This window comes from Drosophila takahashii, unplaced genomic scaffold (assembly GCF_030179915.1).
Source record: "Drosophila takahashii strain IR98-3 E-12201 unplaced genomic scaffold, DtakHiC1v2 scaffold_102, whole genome shotgun sequence".
NCBI classification, from domain to species: domain Eukaryota; kingdom Metazoa; phylum Arthropoda; class Insecta; order Diptera; family Drosophilidae; genus Drosophila; species Drosophila takahashii.
Genome location: NW_027221618.1, coordinates 18,028 through 41,771, shown reverse-complemented (window position 1 = coordinate 41,771; position 23,744 = coordinate 18,028). Strand labels below are relative to the sequence as shown.

At 38.2% G+C, this 23,744-nt stretch overlaps 4 non-coding genes and 1 pseudogene across 4 annotated transcripts; all 5 read left to right on the top strand.

Annotated features, from left to right (window-relative positions):
* Positions 1 to 1,457: 1,457 nt before the first annotated feature.
* LOC138913980 (small subunit ribosomal RNA) lies at positions 1,458 to 3,451 on the top strand. Its single transcript, XR_011419873.1, has one exon. It is a non-coding gene; the product is annotated as a small subunit ribosomal RNA (ribosomal RNA).
* A 620-nt stretch (positions 3,452 to 4,071) lies between these two features.
* On the top strand, positions 4,072 to 4,250 carry LOC138913985 (5.8S ribosomal RNA). The gene has a single exon (XR_011419878.1). It is a non-coding gene; the product is annotated as a 5.8S ribosomal RNA (ribosomal RNA).
* A 397-nt stretch (positions 4,251 to 4,647) lies between these two features.
* LOC138913983 (large subunit ribosomal RNA) lies at positions 4,648 to 7,395 on the top strand (annotated as a pseudogene).
* A 13,372-nt stretch (positions 7,396 to 20,767) lies between these two features.
* Positions 20,768 to 22,762, top strand: LOC138913987 (small subunit ribosomal RNA). Its single transcript, XR_011419880.1, has one exon. It is a non-coding gene; the product is annotated as a small subunit ribosomal RNA (ribosomal RNA).
* A 623-nt stretch (positions 22,763 to 23,385) lies between these two features.
* Positions 23,386 to 23,564, top strand: LOC138913984 (5.8S ribosomal RNA). Its single transcript, XR_011419877.1, has one exon. It is a non-coding gene; the product is annotated as a 5.8S ribosomal RNA (ribosomal RNA).
* Positions 23,565 to 23,744: the final 180 nt, after the last annotated feature.

Below are 23,744 nucleotides of genomic sequence, written 5' to 3'. Positions count from 1 at the left end.
TATACATATAATTCAATTATAGCGATATGGAAATACCATATTATATGTATAAAAAAAAAAATGTATAATAAAATATACTTGACATACAAATATGGCTAGTTGTATGGTATCCGTATTCATTATAGGATACGGCATATAGATTATATGGATATGACCAAAAAATAATTCAAAAGAAATTATATGAATATGGCAGAAATAATTGGTTATATTAATATGATCAAATAATACTTTATATAAAAAAGTGAATATCTTTGGTTGGGTGGCAAAGAGAATTAAATATGCCCGATATATAGACGTCGTGGCCAAAAACTACTATAGGGTGAAGTGCTTGTCTGTTGGTCTATATATATACATATAATATTTTATGCGTACACATTATTATTATAGATAGTTAATATCTATCGTATGGGTGGCAAACGGAATTAAATAATTTCGATATTTAGACGTCGTGGCCAAAAACTACTATAGGATGGTCAGTGGTTGTCCACCAATTAATTATTGAACAAACCATATGAATATCATATGCTGTTGTCAATATAATGTATATCAATAATAATAAAAAATAAGGATGGTACAGTAAGTAGTCCATCTACTATTGAACAAAATATATTATAATATATACTTTTGTTATCAATAGAACAACATATATTAAAATCAAAATATTATCCGTATAAATTTGTTTCTTAAATGAAATTAAGACTTGGCTACGCGGTTAATATTATAAACCCATGATAATAAGGTGAAACAGAGGTCAAGTTTCTATTATATATAGAATAACAAATTGTTTCCGACTTTTATCGTTAATCTTTGGTGGCAGGTATATATGATAATTTATATTAAATTATTATATCCCCTGTCGTTTGGGCACAGAGTATCGCTTGCCGGTACAATGTGTTTACAAAAAGCATTATAATAAAATATAATTGCAATATTAGTGATCAAAATAATTTCATATGCGCTCGGTTTTATATCATATATTACCAGAGAGTTATATGGAAAAGATAAATTTTAAATTTATCATCAAAATGCAAATGATTTAACTCAATATTTATATTGGTTAAACAAAAATTGTACATGTGTGGATACAATAATTATGTATGTTGAACAAAAATGATATTTTAGAATGAAATATGTATATATAATATAATAAAAACTTATAGAAAGAACAATATATATTGAAAATTGTGTTATAAAAAAGTTGTACTTTTTCTTTAACATCAATTATAAACTTGTTATATTAGTGGCGAAACAAGTAAAAATTAAAGAACGTATACGAATGCCATATAAAAATGGCCGTATTCGAATTAAAATAGAATTATTTCACAAAGCAAAAAAAAATATTGAATTAAAATCAATATTTAAGAAAAACCGAACATATAAAATGGAAATAAAATCTATTATATTTATATTACTAATTTCTATTCAAAAAATATGAATGAAATATGAACGAAAACATTATTCTGGTTGATCCTGCCAGTAGTTATATGCTTGTCTCAAAGATTAAGCCATGCATGTCTAAGTACACACGAATTAAAAGTGAAACCGCAAAAGGCTCATTATATCAGTTATGGTTCCTTAGATCGTTAACAGTTACTTGGATAACTGTGGTAATTCTAGAGCTAATACATGCAATTAAAACATGAACCTTATGGGACATGTGCTTTTATTAGGCTAAAACCAAGCGATCGCAAGATCGTTATATTGGTTGAACTCTAGATAACATGCAGATCGTATGGTCTTGTACCGACGACAGATCTTTCAAATGTCTGCCCTATCAACTTTGATGGTAGTATCTAGGACTACCATGGTTGCAACGGGTAACGGGGAATCAGGGTTCGATTCCGGAGAGGGAGCCTGAGAAACGGCTACCACATCTAAGGAAGGCAGCAGGCGCGTAAATTACCCACTCCCAGCTCGGGGAGGTAGTGACGAAAAATAACAATACAGGACTCATATCCGAGGCCCTGTAATTGGAATGAGTACACTTTAAATCCTTTAACAAGGACCAATTGGAGGGCAAGTCTGGTGCCAGCAGCCGCGGTAATTCCAGCTCCAATAGCGTATATTAAAGTTGTTGCGGTTAAAACGTTCGTAGTTGAACTTGTGCTTCATACGGGTAGTACAACTTACAATTGTGGTTAGTACTATACCTTTATGTATGTAAGCGTATTACCGGTGGAGTTCTTATATGTGTTTAAATACTTGTATTTTTTCATATGTTCCTCCTATTTAAAAACCTGCATTAGTGCTCTTAAACGAGTGTTATTGTGGGCCGGTACAATTACTTTGAACAAATTAGAGTGCTTAAAGCAGGCTTCAAATGCCTGAATATTCTGTGCATGGGATAATGAAATAAGACCTCTGTTCTGCTTTCATTGGTTTTCAGATCAAGAGGTAATGATTAATAGAAGCAGTTTGGGGGCATTAGTATTACGACGCGAGAGGTGAAATTCTTGGACCGTCGTAAGACTAACTTAAGCGAAAGCATTTGCCAAAGATGTTTTCATTAATCAAGAACGAAAGTTAGAGGTTCGAAGGCGATCAGATACCGCCCTAGTTCTAACCATAAACGATGCCAGCTAGCAATTGGGTGTAGCTACTTTTATGGCTCTCTCAGTCGCTTCCCGGAAAACCAAAGCTTTTGGGCTCCTGGGGAAGTATGGTTGCAAAGCTGAAACTTAAAGGAATTGACGGAAGGGCACCACCAGGAGTGGAGCCTGCGGCTTAATTTGACTCAACACGGGAAAACTTACCAGGTCCGAACATAAGTGTGTAAGACAGATTGATAGCTCTTTCTCGAATCTATGGGTGGTGGTGCATGGCCGTTCTTAGTTCGTGGAGTGATTTGTCTGGTTAATTCCGATAACGAACGAGACTCAAATATATTAAATAGATATCTTCAGGATTATGGTGTTGAAGCTTATATAGCCTTCATTCATGGTGGCAGTAAAATGTTTATTGTGTTTGAATGTGTTTATATAAGTGGAGCCGTACCTGTTGGTTTGTCCCATTATAAGGACACTAGCTTCTTAAATGGACAAATTGCGTCTAGCAATAATGAGATTGAGCAATAACAGGTCTGTGATGCCCTTAGATGTCCTGGGCTGCACGCGCGCTACAATGAAAGTATCAACGTGTATTTCCTAGACCGAGAGGTCCGGGTAAACCGCTGAACCACTTTCATGCTTGGGATTGTGAACTGAAACTGTTCACATGAACTTGGAATTCCCAGTAAGTGTGAGTCATTAACTCGCATTGATTACGTCCCTGCCCTTTGTACACACCGCCCGTCGCTACTACCGATTGAATTATTTAGTGAGGTCTCCGGACGTGATCACTGTGACGCCTTGTGTGTTACGGTTGTTTCGCAAAAGTTGACCGAACTTGATTATTTAGAGGAAGTAAAAGTCGTAACAAGGTTTCCGTAGGTGAACCTGCGGAAGGATCATTATTGTATAATATCCTTACCGTTAATAAAAAAATTTGTTAATACAAATTTAATACAAATTACCAATATATATATATATATACATAATAATTATAATAATAATTATACCAAAAATATGATCTTAAAAGTAAAAGATCAAATAAATTTCGAACAAGCAAATCGAAATATTGTAATAATATAATATTATTACAAATAAATTAAATAGACACAAACATAAAATTCGAACAAGCAAATCGAATTATTAATATAATAAAATATATTTTATATATTTATTATAAACTTTTGTGTGTATATGGACCATAATATACACGCGTTGCGAGATGTATTGGCCAACTTTTTGATGATGATCATACATTGGATAATGCAACAACCTAAAATATACATGTTGTACCTGGTTTCAGGTTAATGTTTTATATAAATTATCAATATATATTAACAAACAAATGCCATTACAAATAATACTTTGATATATATTGTTTATATAAAACTAAGACATTTCGCAGCATTTATTTTAGGTATATAAATACATTTATTGAAGGAATTGATATATGCCAGTAAAATGGTGTATTTTTAATTTCTTTCAATAAAAACATATTTGACCAAATTTAAAACCAATATTATAAAACTCTAAGCGGTGGATCACTCGGCTCATGGGTCGATGAAGAACGCAGCAAACTGTGCGTCATCGTGTGAACTGCAGGACACATGAACATCGACATTTTGAACGCATATCGCAGTCCATGCTGTTATGTACTTTAATTAATTTTATAGTGCTGCTTGGACTACATATGGTTGAGGGTTGTAAGACTATGCTAATTAAGTTGTTTATACAAATTTATAATAAAATTTTATAAGCATATGGTATATTATTGGATAAAAATAATTTAATTATTTTATTCATAATATTAACAAATATATGAAAAACATTATCTCACAATAGTAATTAAACTTTGAGAAAAACGAAGAGGAATATTTTCTTTTTCAATCAAATAATACTGAGAAATGTCTAGCATAAAATATTATATAGAATTGTCTCTTATTAATGATTTGAAATATGAAAAACGTTGACAATATTAATATGCTTCGTTAATTCGTTACAAAGAAATGCCATGAATATATATATACGTCAGCTTTAAACGAATTTAATAAAATGTTTTATCATTATATATAAAGAATTAATTGCAAATAAAAGTTATATACAACCTCAACTCATATGGGACTACCCCCTGAATTTAAGCATATTAATTAGGGGAGGAAAAGAAACTAACAAGGATTTTCTTAGTAGCGGCGAGCGAAAAGAAATCAGTTCAGCACTAAGTCACTTTGTCTATATGGCAAATGTGAGATGCAGTGTATGGAGCGTCAATATTCTAGTATGAGAAATTAACGATTTAAGTCCTTCTTAAATGAGGCCATTTACCCATAGAGGGTGCCAGGCCCGTATAACGTTAATGATTACTAGATGATGTTTCCAAAGAGTCGTGTTGCTTGATAGTGCAGCACTAAGTGGGTGGTAAACTCCATCTAAAACTAAATATAACCATGAGACCGATAGTAAACAAGTACCGTGAGGGAAAGTTGAAAAGAACTCTGAATAGAGAGTTAAACAGTACGTGAAACTGCTTAGAGGTTAAGCCCGATGAACCTGAATATCCGTTATGGAAAATTCATCATTAAAATTGTAATATTTAAACAATATTATGATAATAGTGTGCATTTTTTCCATATAAGGACATTGTAATCTATTAGCATACCAAATTTATCATAAAATATAACTTATAGTTTATTCAAATTAAATTGCTTGCATTTTAACACAGAATAAATGTTATTAATTTGATAAAGTGCTGATAGATTTATATGAATACAGTGCGTTAATTTTTCGGAATTATATAATGGCATGATTATCATTGATTTTTGTGTTTATTATATGCACTTGTAGGATTAACAATGCGAAAGATTCAGGATACCTTCGGGACCCGTCTTGAAACACGGACCAAGGAGTCTAACATATGTGCAAGTTATTGGGATATAAACCTAATAGCGTAATTAACTTGACTAATAATGGGATTAGTTTTTTAACTATTTATAGCTAATTAACACAATCCCGGGGCGTTCTATATAGTTATGTATAATGATATTTATATTATTTATGCCTCTAACTGGAACGTACCTTGAGCATATATGCTGTGACCCGAAAGATGGTGAACTATACTTGATCAGGTTGAAGTCAGGGGAAACCCTGATGGAAGACCGAAACAGTTCTGACGTGCAAATCGATTGTCAGAATTGAGTATAGGGGCGAAAGACCAATCGAACCATCTAGTAGCTGGTTCCTTCCGAAGTTTCCCTCAGGATAGCTGGTGCATTTTAATATTATATAAAATAATCTTATCTGGTAAAGCGAATGATTAGAGGCCTTAGGGTCGAAACGATCTTAACCTATTCTCAAACTTTAAATGGGTAAGAACCTTAACTTTCTTGATATGAAGTTTAAGGTTATGATATAATGTGCCCAGTGGGCCACTTTTGGTAAGCAGAACTGGCGCTGTGGGATGAACCAAACGTAATGTTACGGTGCCCAAATTAACAACTCATGCAGATACCATGAAAGGCGTTGGTTGCTTAAAACAGCAGGACGGTGATCATGGAAGTCGAAATCCGCTAAGGAGTGTGTAACAACTCACCTGCCGAAGCAACTAGCCCTTAAAATGGATGGCGCTTAAGTTGTATACCTATACATTACCGCTAAAGTAGATGATTTATATTACTTGTGATATAAATTTTGAAACTTTAGTGAGTAGGAAGGTACAATGGTATGCGTAGAAGTGTTTGGCGTAAGCCTGCATGGAGCTGCCATTGGTACAGATCTTGGTGGTAGTAGCAAATAATCGAATGAGACCTTGGAGGACTGAAGTGGAGAAGGGTTTCGTGTGAACAGTGGTTGATCACGAGTTAGTCGGTCCTAAGTTCAAGGCGAAAGCCGAAAATTTTCAAGTAAAACCAAAAACGCAATATATACAAATCAAGCTAATATAATATACTTGAATAATTTTGAACGAAAGGGAATACGGTTCCAATTCCGTAACCTGTTGAGTATCCGTTTGTTATTAAATATGGGCCTCGTGCTCATCCTGGCAACAGGAACGACCATAAAGAAGCCGTCGAGAGATATCGGAAGAGTTTTCTTTTCTGTTTTATAGCCGTACTACCATGGAAGTCTTTCGCAGAGAGATATGGTAGATGGGCTAGAAGAGCATGACATATACTGTTGTGTCGATATTTTCTCCTCGGACCTTGAAAATTTATGGTGGGGACACGCAAACTTCTCAACAGGCCGTACCAATATCCGCAGCTGGTCTCCAAGGTGAAGAGTCTCTAGTCGATAGAATAATGTAGGTAAGGGAAGTCGGCAAATTAGATCCGTAACTTCGGGATAAGGATTGGCTCTGAAGATTGAGATAGTCGGGCTTGATTGGGAAACAATAACATGGTTTATGTGCTCGTTCTGGGTAAATAGAGTTTCTAGCATTTATGTTAGTTACTTGTTCCCCGGATAGTTAGTTACGTAGCCAATTGTGGAACTTTCTTGCTAAAATTTTTAAGAATACTAATTGGGTCAAACCAATTAGTTCTTATTAATTATAACGATTATCAATTAACAATCAATTCAGAACTGGCACGGACTTGGGGAATCCGACTGTCTAATTAAAACAAAGCATTGTGATGGCCCTAGCGGGTGTTGACACAATGTGATTTCTGCCCAGTGCTCTGAATGTCAAAGTGAAGAAATTCAAGTAAGCGCGGGTCAACGGCGGGAGTAACTATGACTCTCTTAAGGTAGCCAAATGCCTCGTCATCTAATTAGTGACGCGCATGAATGGATTAACGAGATTCCTACTGTCCCTATCTACTCATCTACTCAGTCGATTTTGGATTGCTCACGGAGTAGACGTGTTTTTCGTACGCTCCGCGAGGAAATCGTATCTGCGGTAATACGCTAGCCACGGTGCTGCAAATAGTGTCGAAATTTGTATTTCGCGTGTGCAAATACGTTTGTGCGTGATTTCTGAGTGAAAAGTGTGCGGACAGTGGAAATTCGCGTTTTTCCATTCGGGATTTTCCATCGCACCACGTGCGTGGTGAGAGAGACGCTCTCTTCGAGAGAGGCGTTTCCCTTATTTAGGCACAGACCGCCTGGTAACAGCTGTTGGGTGCGGAACTCGGCTAATAGTGTGTGTCTTCGCTAAGTGGTTCAAGCATCGGAGCATCAGCAAATCAGCTGATCGGGCTACCGGATCAGCGAAAAGAGAAACGGGTGTAAGTCCAACTTAACTAAATTTTTAGTTAGGGTTTTGGCCGATAGATGGCATCATCTATCACCAAAATGGAGCTTGCCGAGTCGGGAAGCGAAAGTGGCAGCAGTCGCGCGTGTAGCTCAACCCGCGGTGGAAGAGGACGCAAGCGTGGCAAGGGGCACAAGGCGACGCCGAGGGAGGCATCGCGTGCGAAGGTGGTCGCCGTGGGTGGTGCGCAGGACACGCCGGAGCCATTCGAGGAAGAGGACGCACCATCGTCCCTTGAGATGCCGACGCACCCAGCTGCACCGGTAGCTGACGACGAGTCTCAGTCCATCGTCGCTAAACTCGCCGCAATGAAGGCCACCGCGAAGGCTGCTGCGAAGGCCGCTGCGATCGCAGTAGCGAACGCCGCCGGAAATGCCACTGGAAATGTCGCCGAGAGTGCCGCCGAAAATGCCGCCGGAATGCTGCCGCATATGGAGTCACCGCCGTGAAGCCAGCCGCAAATGTCCCTGCAGCTGCCGCTGACAACGCTGCAACGTTTGTTGCCCCAGCACCCGTGCTCTCCATAACGAGAGGGTGATGAAGGGTAGCGGTGCCATCGCGGGAGTGCTAGCGGATATCCGCATAGCTCACTCGAAGGCACTCGTTTCCTCGGCGACCACCCCGCGGTTGGCAGGGGAAATCCAGGAGACGATAAATCGATACGAGGAGGTCATCGCTGCCATGATGGTGCAATTTGGAGTGTTGGAAGATCGTGCCAGGAGACAGCCAGCACTGACACCGGTCGCTTCGGTTGCCTCCTACGCAGCCACCGCTGCACGAGGCGCGCACCTCGCGGCGCAACCTGCTGCCCCCTGTAGCCGCACCACGAAGCGCCATTCGCGAAACGTGGTCCGCGGTCGTTGCTTGTGACGACCGGCACTTTCGGGACGACAGATTGCGGACAAAATCCGCAAGAGGTTGCGCCCGCCCTGGGCGTTAGGGTGCACGAGGTGCGAGAACTCAAGAGGGGCGGCGCGATTATTCGCACGCCATCTCAGGCGGAGATGACAAAGGTCGTCGCATCCGCCAAGTTCGCCGAAGTTGGCCTCAAGGTGTCGCAGAACACCGCCGCGAAGCCCCGGGTGATCGTCCAGGACGTGGACACCACTATCGGGCACGAGGAGTTCATGATGGAGCTGAAGGAGAAGAACTTCGAGGGATGGTCCATGAAGGACTTCCAGAAGGCGGTAGTCCTGGCCACAAAGCCCTGGTCAGCCGAAAACGGCGCCACAATTAATGTGACGCTGGAGGTAAACGACCAGGCGCTGGCCGTTTTGGAAGGCAGAGTGTACGTGAAGTGGTTCTCGTACAGATGCCGTTCACAGGTGCGCACCTACGCATGTCATAGATGCCTAGGTTTCGACCACAAACTGGTCGACTGCCGGAACAAAAATCAGGTCTGCCGCCAGTGCGGACAGGACGACCACGTCGCGGCGCAGTGCAGGAACCCGGTGGACTGTCGAAACTGCCGCCATAAGGGGCTACCCTCAGGGCACTTCATGCTCTCGGGTGGTTGCCCGATCTATGGCGCACTGCTAGCGAGGGTGCAAGCTAGACACTAATATGTTTAGTTTCATCCAAGCGAATTGTGGTAGAGGCCGCTGCGCTTTCATCGAGCTTGCCAAGCGGGTGAGAGATGCTGGCCACCTGTTCGCACTAGTCCAGGAGCCCTACGTGGACGCAGCCCAAAGGATCACTGGACTCCCTGGAGGGATGAGGATCTTCGCCGACAGAAGGAGGAAAGCCGCCATCATAGTGGATGATGCAAGCGCCATCTGCATGCCCATCGAGAGCCTGACGACGGAGTACGGAGTGTGCGTGAGTGTCACGGGAAGATACGGCACTATCTTTCTGGCCTCCGCATACTGCCGGCATAGAGCTGCTCTGGAGCCCTACACCGACTACCTGGATTCGGTCCTGCTGTTAGCCAGCACGACACCGACAATCCTCGGAATAGATGCTAACGCCGTGTCCCCCATGTGGTTCAGTAAATCTCCACCCAACTCTGGAGATAGTCTGCGCCGCGAACGGGGACAGCACTTGACCGAGTGGATCATCGCAAGCGGTGCCTGTGTGCTCAACACAGCCAGCCAGGTGTTCACGTTTGATAATATTCGCTCCAGTAGCGATATCGACGTGACCTTTGCCAACGAAGCAGCGCGAGCATGGGCTATGTTCGAGTGGAGAGTAGACTTCTGGGATCTCAGTGACCACAACATTATCACTGTTGAGGTTACCCCAGATCCCAATAGGGCCGTTGAGAGCCTAGCTCCGGTACCGCAATGGAGACTCTCCAATGTAAGTTGGCGAAGATTCGGTGAAGAATTGAGGAGTGCAGCGGGAGGTCTCGAGGAACTGGAGGAATCGCCGTTGGATGAACGAGTGTCTGCCCTCCGCTCTACCGTACAGGACGTGTGCGACAGAGTGATGGGGCGCAGGATACCTGCAGAAAGGAGAAAAGTAATATGGTGGAATCCTGAACTAAGTACCAAACGCCAAGAGGTCCGGAGACTGAGGCGGAGGCTGCAGGAAGCTCGTCGGAGTGGCACCGATGACGCTGGGCAACTTGCTGCTGGTCTGAGGCTTGCTTCAGCCCAGTACAAGAAGCTTATCCTGACGACAAAGGAGCAAAACTGGCGGGACTTCGTGGGACGGCACAAAGATGATCCATGGGGGCATGTCTACCGAATATGCCGAGGCCGGAAGAAGACAACCGATCTCGGATGTCTTCGGTCGAACGGCGCGCTTGTCGTAAATTGGCTCGACTGCGCAAACGTGCTTCTTCGCAACTTTTTTCCAGTTGCGGAGTCGACTGCACGCGTGGACGTACACCCTGGTGCACCGCCAATTCTCGAATCCTTCGAGGTGGCGACCTGCGTCTCCAGGCTGAAAAGTCGGAGATCTCCGGGTATGGATGGCATCACGGGTGGCATCGTCAAGGAGGTATGGCGTGCCATTCCGGAGCACCTGACGTCGCTGTACTCTCGATGCCTCTCGGAAGGATACTTCCCTGACGAGTGGAAACACCCGAGAGTGATACCGCTGGTAAAGGGGCCCGACAAGGACAGGAGCGATCCTTCGTCCTATCGTGGCATATGCCTTTTGCCAGTGTTCGGAAAGGTGCTCGAAGGACTCATGGTGAATCGACTCAAGGAGGTGCTACCGGATGGATGCAGATGGCAGTTTGGATTTCGGCCTGGACGCTGCGTGGAGGATGCCTGGAGGCATGCCTCAACCACAGTCGCCAACACCACGTCGCGATACGTCCTTGGAATCTTTGTCGATTTCAAGGGAGCATTGACAATGTGGAGTGGAGCGCAGTACTCAATCGGCTTGTCGACGTCGGCTGTCGTGAGATAAGCTTGTGGAAAAGCTACTTCTCCGGCCGAAGGGCAAGCATCATCAGCAGGTATGAAGCAGCCACAGTCTCGGTCACACGGGGCTGCCCGCAAGGGTCCATTAGTGGTCCATTCATTTGGAACCTTCTGATGGATGTGCTGCTTCAGCGCTTAGAGCCACATTGTGCTGTGAGCGCGTATGCAGATGATTTGTTGCTTTTCGTCGACGGGAATTCCCGTGCCGATCTGGAGCGAAAAGGCGAGCAGTTGATGAGCATCGTGGGAGCCTGGGGATCTGAAGTTGGAGTGAGTGTGTCCACCAGCAAGACGGCAATCATGTTGCTGAAAGGGAAGCTTTCGCAACAAAGGAGACCGACGGTGCGTTTTGCTGGAGCAAGCCTACCGTACGTCATCAAATGCCGGTACCTTGGCATCCTAGTCGGCGAGCGGTTGAGCTTTCTACCGCATATCTCTTCACTTCTAGATCGGCTGTCTGGAGTTGTCGCAGTCTAGCACGGGTGCTTCGAGTCGATTGGGGACTCAGTTCCCGCGCAAAGAGGACCATATATAGGGGACTCATGATGCCATGTGCACTCTTTGGTGCCTCGGTCTGGTACAAGGCGGTGAGTAGGGGTAAATCCCTAAAACTCCTCACCTCGTGCCAGAGGACCATCCTTTTGGGATGCCTACCGGTATGCCGCACAGTGTCCACGGTGGCACTGCAGGTGCTTGCTGGTGCTCCTCCAATGGATCTGGACGCTCATCGGTCTGCTTTGAAGTTCAAACTACGGAAGGAAATCCCCTGGATACCAACGACTGGCTGCATGGACTGGATATGACCGGGATGAACTGGAAGGACAAGATGGCTCTGCTAGACGAGCGTCTGCTAAATGAGTGGCAACTCAGATGGGATAGCGCGGATCACGGGCATGTGACTCGCGAATTCTTCCCAGAGGCAGCGTTTGTCTACAAGAGGAAAGACTTTGTCTTTACTCTAAAAGCCGGATTCTTACTGACAGGACACGGGTCGCTAAACGCATTCTTGCACGGCAGGACTCTCAGCACCACGACCGCATGCTCATGTGGGGAGGTTGACGAGAGCTGGCTTCACGTATTATGTGAATGCCGGCTGTACAATGAATTGTGTGACCTCGATGCTCTCGGAATTGTCCAGGACCAAGGAAGATGGATCGTCGCGGGAGTAGTAGAGACCCCAGAACGGATGCGTCTCCTAGGAGTCTTCGCGGATGCTGCCTTTTCAAGGCGTAGGACGGATGCAGCGGATGGATGAACCACAGGCGCTGGGCTTAGCCCAATCAACCCTGCTGTGTGGCTAGCGGCGAAGAATTCTACCACAGCTTGTCATAGCTTGTCGTAGGAGGCGACTAATATGACATGGGTGCCCTATCCGAGCTTGTCGGAGCTTCAGGGGTGAGGCCTACCGAGCCTGTAATTTCGGTACCACGGGTTGAGCAGCTGTCCAAGGCTGCTCATTGAGGTTGGCCCCCATGTGGGAGTATCGTGGTGGCTGTGGTTGACACCCATATGCGGGTAGAGCCTTCGGGTTCGACGTGGAGTTGCGTCATACAACTCGGGTGCTGTGACCCAAAGATCAGTAGGGATTTAGATAGATCCCGCTCCTCAGCAAGGGGGAATGCTTGCCCGACAAGTAAGCATTCGAATTGCTACCGGGGTGGTTGCTATGTACATAGCTATAGCTTCTAGTCCGGGGCGTTGGTCTGGCGCTTAACCTAGACACATTGCACTATACACTCACTTGTGGGTGTATAAGAGTGCCGTGGTTGTAATCCCTTCAGTGTGGAACACGCCACGTTAAATAAGCTTCGGAGGGATCCGATAGACACCTGTCCCTATCTACTATCTAGCGAAACCACAGCCAAGGGAACGGGCTTGGAATAATTAGCGGGGAAAGAAGACCCTTTTGAGCTTGACTCTAATCTGGCAGTGTAAGGAGACATAAGAGGTGTAGAATAAGTGGGAGATATTAGACTTCGGTTTGGTATCGTCAATGAAATACCACTACTCTTATTGTTTCCTTACTTACTTGATTAAATGGAACGTGTATCATTTCCTAGCCATTATACGGATATATTTATTATATCTTATGGTATTGGGTTTTGATGCAAGCTTCTTGATCAAAGTATCACGAGTTTGTTATATAATCGCAAACAAATTCTTTAATAAAACGGTGCATTTATGTATTTTTGATTTGAAAATTTGGTATAACTCCAATTACTCAGGTATGATCCAATTCAAGGACATTGCCAGGTAGGGAGTTTGACTGGGGCGGTACATCTCTCAAATAATAACGGAGGTGTCCCAAGGCCAGCTCAGTGCGGACAGAAACCACACATAGAGCAAAAGGGCAAATGCTGACTTGATCTCGGTGTTCAGTACACACAGGGACAGCAAAAGCTCGGCCTATCGATCCTTTTGGTTTAAAGAGTTTTTAACAAGAGGTGTCAGAAAAGTTACCATAGGGATAACTGGCTTGTGGCGGCCAAGCGTTCATAGCGACGTCGCTTTTTGATCCTTCGATGTCGGCTCTTCCTATCATTGTGAAGCAAAATTCACCAAGCGTTGGATTGTTCACCCATGCAAGGGAACGTGAGCTGGGTTTAGACCGTCGTGAGACAGGTTAGTTTTACCCTACTAATGACAAAACGTTGTTGCGACAGCATTCCTGCGTAGTACGAGAGGAACCGCAGGTACGGACCAATGGCACAATACTTGTTCGAGCGAACAGTGGTATGACGCTACGTCCGTTGGATTATGCCTGAACGCCTCTAAGGTCGTATCCGTGCTGGACTGCAATGATAAATAAGGGGCAATTTGCATTGTATGGCTTCTAAACCATTTAAAGTTTATAATTTACTTTATAAACGACAATGGATGTGATGCCAATGTAATTTGTAACATAGTAAATTGGGAGGATCTTCGATCACCTGATGCCGCGCTAGTTACATATAAAAGCATTATTTAATACAATGACAAAGCCTAGAATCAATTGTAAACGACTTTTGTAACAGGCAAGGTGTTGTAAGTGGTTGAGCAGCTGCCATACTGCGATCCACTGAAGCTTATCCTTTGCTTGATGATTCGATAATAAACATAAATTTAATTGTGTTTATTTTGTTTGGCTTTTTTAAGTCAGAATATATATATATATAAAATATATATATATAAAATAATAATTATATTTAAATAAATTTTATTTAAATATATTTAACAATGGTAGCCATATGTATCGTCATCCTATTAGTGACGCGTATAAAAATATTCTAAGTCCGAACATGCAAATAAGAGACATATGCAAGTATATGTACTTCTTAAGGTAGCCAACTGAATCGTCATCCTATTAGTGACGTGTATACAAATATTCTAAGTCCGAACATACAAGTAAGAGACATATGCAAGTATATGTACCTCTTAAGGTAGCCAACTGAATCGTCATCCTATTAGTGACGTGTATAAAATATTCTAAGTCCGAACATAAAGTCAGAGACATATGCAAGTATATGTACCTCTTAAGGTAGCCAACTGAATCGTCATCCTATTAGTGACGTGTATAAAAATATTCTAAGTCCGAACATACAAGTAAGAGACATATGCAAGTATATGTACCTCTTAAGGTAGCCAACTGAATCGTCATCCTATTAGTGACGCGTATAAAAATATTCTAAGTCCGAACATGCAAATAAGAGACATATGCAAGTATATGTACCTCTTAAGGTAGCCAACTGAATCGTCATCCTATTAGTGACGTGTATAAAAATATTCTAAGTCCGAACATACAAGTAAGAGACATATGCAAGTATATGTACCTCTTAAGGTAGCCAACTGAATCGTCATCCTATTAGTGACGTGTATAAAAATATTCTAAGTCCGAACATACAAGTAAGAGACATATGCAAGTATATGTACCTCTTAAGGTAGCCAACTGAATCGTCATCCTATTAGTGACGTGTATAAAAATATTCCAAGTCCAAACATGAGTTATATGGATATGAAAATAATATTAAGTTCTAGTATGGATATGAAAAAAATGAGTTATATGGATATGGGAAAAATAACAAGTTCTAGTATGGATATGAAAAAAATGAGTTATGTGGATATGGGAAAAATAATAAGTTCTAGTATGGATATGAAAAAAAAATGAGTTATATGGATATGGAAAAGAATACAGAGTTCTAGTATGGATATGGAAAAATGAGTTATATGAATATGGGAAAAATGATAAGTTCTAGTATGGATATGAAAAAATATTGAGTTATATGGATATTAAAGAAATAATAAGTTCTAGTATGGATATGGAATAAAATGAGTTATATAGATATGGCAAAAAATTTAATGTTCTAGTATGGATATGAAAAAAATTAGTTATATGAATATGGGAAAATTTATAAGTTCTAGTATGGATATGGGAAAAATAATAAGTTCTAGTATGGATATAAAAAAATATTGAGTTATATGGATATTAAAGAAATAATAAGTTCTAGTATGGATATGGAAAAAAATTAGTTATATTGATATGCTAAATAATGAGTTATATGCATATGGGAAAAATACTAAGTTGTAGTATGGATATGGGAAGAATACTGAGTTCTAGTATGGATATGGGAAAAATAATCAGTTCTAGTATGGATATGAAAAAATATTGAGTTTTATGGATATTGAAGAGATAATAAGCTCTAGTATGGATATGGAAAAAATTAATTATATTGTAATAGTAAATAATAAGTTATATGGATATAGGAAGAAAATTAGGTTCTAGTATGGATATGAAAAAAATTAGTTCTATGGATATGGGAAAAATAAAAAGTTCTGGTATGGATATGGAAAAATATTAAGTTATATGGATATTAAAGAAATAATAAGTTCTAGTATGGATATGGAATAAAATGAGTTATATAGATATGGCAAAAATATAATGTTCTAGTATGGATATGAAAAAAATTAGTTATATGAATATGGGAAAATTTATAAGTTCTAGTATGGATATGGGAAAAAGAATAAGTTCTAGTATGGATATGAAAAAATATTGAGTTATATGAATATTAAAGAAATAATAAGTTCTAGTATGAATATGGAAAAAATATTATTTATATTGATATGGTAAATAATGATTTATATGGATATGGATAAATACTAAATTCTAGTGTGGATATGGAAAAAACGAGTTATATGGATATGGAAAAATAATAAGTTCAAGTATGGATATGGAAAAAAATAGTTAATAGTTATAGGTATGGAAAAAAATTAATTATATAGATATAGAACAAAAAATAAGTTATATGGATATGGTGGCATCAGTACGAAATATGCCCAATTTACATACACCGGAGCCGCAGTACGATAAATACCCAATATTTAGACGTCGTGGCCAAAAACATATATAGGGAGGCAGTGCTCGCCGACCGGCCGTATTGTTCAAAATTTATGTTTTTCATATTATTTTGGCAATGCTATATATAAATGATATCTTATACATATAATTCAATTATAGCGATATGGAAATACCATATTATATGTATAAAGAAAAAAAATGTATAATAAAATATACATTGACATACAAATATGGCTAGTTGTATGGATATGCCGTATTCATTATATGGATACGGCATATAGATTATATAAATATGACCAAAAAATATTTTATATTGATATGGCAAATAAAGAAATTACTTGAATATGGAAATAAAAGAAGTTATATTGATATGGAAGAAAATAATGAGTCATATAGATATGTTGGCATCAGTACGAAATATGCCCAATTTACATACACCGGGGCCGCAGTACGAAAAATACCCAATATTTAGACGTCGTGGCCAAAAACATATATAGGGAGGCAGTGCTCGCCGACCGGCCGTATTGTTCAAAATTTATGTTTATCATATTATTTGGCAATGCTATATATAAATGATATCTTATACATATAATTCAATTATAGCGATATGGAAATACCATATTATATGTATAAAGAAAAAAAATGTATAATAAAATATACATTGACATACAAATATGGCTAGTTGTATGGATATGCCGTATTCATTATATGGATACGGCATATAGATTATATAAATATGACCAAAAAATATTTTATATTGATATGGCAAATAAAGAAATTACTTGAATATGGAAATAAAAGAAGTTATATTGATATGGAAGAAAATAATGAGTCATATAGATATGTTGGCATCAGTACGAAATATGCCCAATTTACATACACCGGGGCCGCAGTACGAAAAATACCCAATATTTAGACGTCGTGGCCAAAAACATATATAGGGAGGCAGTGCTCGCCGACCGGCCGTATTGTTCAAAATTTATGTTTATCATATTATTTTGGCAATGCTATATATAAATGATATCTTATACATATAATTCAATTATAGCGATATGGAAATACCATATTATATGTATAAAGAAAAAAAATGTATAATAAAATATACATTGACATACAAATATGGCTAGTTGTATGGATATGCCGTATTCATTATATGGATACGGCATATAGATTATATAAATATGACCAAAAAATATTTTATATTGATATGGCAAATAAAGAAATTACTTGAATATGGAAATAAAAGAAGTTATATTGATATGGAAGAAAATAATGAGTCATATAGATATGTTGGCATCAGTACGAAATATGCCCAATTTACATACACCGGGGCCGCAGTACGAAAAATACCCAATATTTAGACGTCGTGGCCAAAAACATATATAGGGAGGCAGTGCTCGCCGACCGGCCGTATTGTTCAAAATTTATGTTTATCATATTATTTTGGCAATGCTATATATAAATGATATCTTATACATATAATTCAATTATAGCGATATGGAAATACCATATTATATGTATAAAGAAAAAAAATGTATAATAAAATATACATTGACATACAAATATGGCTAGTTGTATGGATATGCCGTATTCATTATATGGATACGGCATATAGATTATATAAATATGACCAAAAAATATTTTATATTGATATGGCAAATAAAGAAATTACTTGAATATGGAAATAAAAGAAGTTATATTGATATGGAAGAAAATAATGAGTCATATAGATATGTTGGCATCAGTACGAAATATGCCCAATTTACATACACCGGGGCCGCAGTACGAAAAATACCCAATATTTAGACGTCGTGGCCAAAAACATATATAGGGAGGCAGTGCTCGCCGACCGGCCGTATTGTTCAAAATTTATGTTTATCATATTATTTTGGCAATGCTATATATAAATGATATCTTATACATATAATTCAATTATAGCGATATGGAAATACCATATTATATGTATAAAGAAAAAAAATGTATAATAAAATATACATTGACATACAAATATGGCTAGTTGTATGGATATGCCGTATTCATTATATGGATACGGCATATAGATTATATAAATATGACCAAAAAATATTTTATATTGATATGGCAAATAAAGAAATTACTTGAATATGGAAATAAAAGAAGTTATATTGATATGGAAGAAAATAATGAGTCATATAGATATGTTGGCATCAGTACGAAATATGCCCAATTTACATACACCGGGGCCGCAGTACGAAAAATACCCAATATTTAGACGTCGTGGCCAAAAACATATATAGGGAGGCAGTGCTCGCCGACCGGCCGTATTGTTCAAAATTTATGTTTATCATATTATTTTGGCAATGCTATATATAAATGATATCTTATACATATAATTCAATTATAGCGATATGGAAATACCATATTATATGTATAAAGAAAAAAAATGTATAATAAAATATACATTGACATACAAATATGGCTAGTTGTATGGATATGCCGTATTCATTATATGGATACGGCATATAGATTATATAAATATGACCAAAAAATATTTTATATTGATATGGCAAATAAAGAAATTACTTGAATATGGAAATAAAAGAAGTTATATTGATATGGAAGAAAATAATGAGTCATATAGATATGTTGGCATCAGTACGAAATATGCCCAATTTACATACACCGGGGCCGCAGTACGAAAAATACCCAATATTTAGACGTCGTGGCCAAAAACATATATAGGGAGGCAGTGCTCGCCGACCGGCCGTATTGTTCAAAATTTATGTTTATCATATTATTTTGGCAATGCTATATATAAATGATATCTTATACATATAATTCAATTATAGCGATATGGAAATACCATATTATATGTATAAAGAAAAAAAATGTATAATAAAATATACATTGACATACAAATATGGCTAGTTGTATGGATATGCCGTATTCATTATATGGATACGGCATATAGATTATATGGATATGACCAAAAAATAATTCATAAAGAAATTATATGAATATGGCAGAAATAATTGGTTATATTAATATGATCAAATAATACTTTATATAAAAAAGTGAATATCTTTGGTTGGGTGGCAAAGAGAATTAAATATGCCCGATATATAGACGTCGTGGCCAAAAACTACTATAGGGTGAAGTGCTTGTCTGTTGGTCTATATATATACATATAATATTTTATGCGTACACATTATTATTATAGATAGTTAATATCTATCGTATGGGTGGCAAACGGAATTAAATAATTTCGATATTTAGACGTCGTGGCCAAAAACTACTATAGGATGGTCAGTGGTTGTCCACCAATTAATTATTGAACAAACCATATGAATATCATATGCTGTTGTCAATATAATGTATATCAATAATAATAAAAAATAAGGATGGTACAGTAAGTAGTCCATCTACTATTGAACAAAATATATTATAATATATACTTTTGTTATCAATAGAACAACATATATTAAAATCAAAATATTATCCGTATAAATTTGTTTCTTAAATGAAATTAAGACTTGGCTACGCGGTTAATATTATAAACCCATGATAATAAGGTGAAACAGAGGTCAAGTTTCTATTATATATAGAATAACAAATTGTTTCCGACTTTTATCGTTAATCTTTGGTGGCAGGTATATATGATAATTTATATTAAATTATTATATCCCCTGTCGTTTGGGCACAGAGTATCGCTTGCCGGTACAATGTGTTTACAAAAAGCATTATAATAAAATATAATTGCAATATTAGTGATCAAAATAATTTCATATGCGCTCGGTTTTATATCATATATTACCAGAGAGTTATATGGAAAAGATAAATTTTAAATTTATCATCAAAATGCAAATGATTTAACTCAATATTTATATTGGTTAAACAAAAATTGTACATGTGTGGATACAATAATTATGTATGTTGAACAAAAATGATATTTTAGAATGAAATATGTATATATAATATAATAAAAACTTATAGAAAGAACAATATATATTGAAAATTGTGTTATAAAAAAGTTGTACTTTTTCTTTAACATCAATTATAAACTTGTTATATTAGTGGCGAAACAAGTAAAAATTAAAGAACGTATACGAATGCCATATAAAAATGGCCGTATTCGAATTAAAATAGAATTATTTCACAAAGCAAAAAAAAAATATTGAATTAAAATCAATATTTAAGAAAAACCGAACATATAAAATGGAAATAAAATCTATTATATTTATATTACTAATTTCTATTCAAAAAATATGAATGAAATATGAACGAAAACATTATTCTGGTTGATCCTGCCAGTAGTTATATGCTTGTCTCAAAGATTAAGCCATGCATGTCTAAGTACACACGAATTAAAAGTGAAACCGCAAAAGGCTCATTATATCAGTTATGGTTCCTTAGATCGTTAACAGTTACTTGGATAACTGTGGTAATTCTAGAGCTAATACATGCAATTAAAACATGAACCTTATGGGACATGTGCTTTTATTAGGCTAAAACCAAGCGATCGCAAGATCGTTATATTGGTTGAACTCTAGATAACATGCAGATCGTATGGTCTTGTACCGACGACAGATCTTTCAAATGTCTGCCCTATCAACTTTTGATGGTAGTATCTAGGACTACCATGGTTGCAACGGGTAACGGGGAATCAGGGTTCGATTCCGGAGAGGGAGCCTGAGAAACGGCTACCACATCTAAGGAAGGCAGCAGGCGCGTAAATTACCCACTCCCAGCTCGGGGAGGTAGTGACGAAAAATAACAATACAGGACTCATATCCGAGGCCCTGTAATTGGAATGAGTACACTTTAAATCCTTTAACAAGGACCAATTGGAGGGCAAGTCTGGTGCCAGCAGCCGCGGTAATTCCAGCTCCAATAGCGTATATTAAAGTTGTTGCGGTTAAAACGTTCGTAGTTGAACTTGTGCTTCATACGGGTAGTACAACTTACAATTGTGGTTAGTACTATACCTTTATGTATGTAAGCGTATTACCGGTGGAGTTCTTATATGTGTTTAAATACTTGTATTTTTTCATATGTTCCTCCTATTTAAAAACCTGCATTAGTGCTCTTAAACGAGTGTTATTGTGGGCCGGTACAATTACTTTGAACAAATTAGAGTGCTTAAAGCAGGCTTCAAATGCCTGAATATTCTGTGCATGGGATAATGAAATAAGACCTCTGTTCTGCTTTCATTGGTTTTCAGATCAAGAGGTAATGATTAATAGAAGCAGTTTGGGGGCATTAGTATTACGACGCGAGAGGTGAAATTCTTGGACCGTCGTAAGACTAACTTAAGCGAAAGCATTTGCCAAAGATGTTTTCATTAATCAAGAACGAAAGTTAGAGGTTCGAAGGCGATCAGATACCGCCCTAGTTCTAACCATAAACGATGCCAGCTAGCAATTGGGTGTAGCTACTTTTATGGCTCTCTCAGTCGCTTCCCGGGAAACCAAAGCTTTTGGGCTCCGGGGGAAGTATGGTTGCAAAGCTGAAACTTAAAGGAATTGACGGAAGGGCACCACCAGGAGTGGAGCCTGCGGCTTAATTTGACTCAACACGGGAAAACTTACCAGGTCCGAACATAAGTGTGTAAGACAGATTGATAGCTCTTTCTCGAATCTATGGGTGGTGGTGCATGGCCGTTCTTAGTTCGTGGAGTGATTTGTCTGGTTAATTCCGATAACGAACGAGACTCAAATATATTAAATAGATATCTTCAGGATTATGGTGTTGAAGCTTATATAGCCTTCATTCATGGTGGCAGTAAAATGTTTATTGTGTTTGAATGTGTTTATATAAGTGGAGCCGTACCTGTTGGTTTGTCCCATTATAAGGACACTAGCTTCTTAAATGGACAAATTGCGTCTAGCAATAATGAGATTGAGCAATAACAGGTCTGTGATGCCCTTAGATGTCCTGGGCTGCACGCGCGCTACAATGAAAGTATCAACGTGTATTTCCTAGACCGAGAGGTCCGGGTAAACCGCTGAACCACTTTCATGCTTGGGATTGTGAACTGAAACTGTTCACATGAACTTGGAATTCCCAGTAAGTGTGAGTCATTAACTCGCATTGATTACGTCCCTGCCCTTTGTACACACCGCCCGTCGCTACTACCGATTGAATTATTTAGTGAGGTCTCCGGACGTGATCACTGTGACGCCTTGTGTGTTACGGTTGTTTCGCAAAAGTTGACCGAACTTGATTATTTAGAGGAAGTAAAAGTCGTAACAAGGTTTCCGTAGGTGAACCTGCGGAAGGATCATTATTGTATAATATCCTTACCGTTAATAAAAAAATTTGTTAATACAAATTTAATACAAATTACCAATATATATATATATATACATAATAATTATAATAATAATTATACCAAAAATATGATCTTAAAAGTAAAAGATCAAATAAATTTCGAACAAGCAAATCGAAATATTGTAATAATATAATATTATTACAAATAAATTAAATAGAAACAAACATAAAATTCGAACAAGCAAATCGAATTATTAATATAATAAAATATATTTTATATATTTATTATAAACTTTTGTGTGTATATGGACCATAATATACACGCGTTGCGAGATGTATTGGCCAACTAATTTGATGATGATCATACATTGGATAATGCAACAACCTAAAATATACAATGTTGTACCTGGTTTCAGGTTAATGTTTTATATAAAATTATCAATATATATTAACAAACAAATGCCATTACAAATAATACTTTGATATATATTGTTTATATAAAACTAAGACATTTCGCAGCATTTATTTTAGGTATATAAATACATTTATTGAAGGAATTGATATATGCCAGTAAAATGGTGTATTTTTAATTTCTTTCAATAAAAACATATTTGACCAAATTTAAAACCAATATTATAAAACTCTAAGCGGTGGATCACTCGGCTCATGGGTCGATGAAGAACGCAGCAAACTGTGCGTCATCGTGTGAACTGCAGGACACATGAACATCGACATTTTGAACGCATATCGCAGTCCATGCTGTTATGTACTTTAATTAATTTTATAGTGCTGCTTGGACTACATATGGTTGAGGGTTGTAAGACTATGCTAATTAAGTTGTTTATACAAATTTTATAATAAAATTTTATAAGCATATGGTATATTATTGGATAAAAATAATTTAATTATTTTATTCATAATATTAACAAATATATGAAAAACATTATCTCACAATAGTAATTAAACTTTGAGAAAAACGAAGAGGAATATTTTCTTTT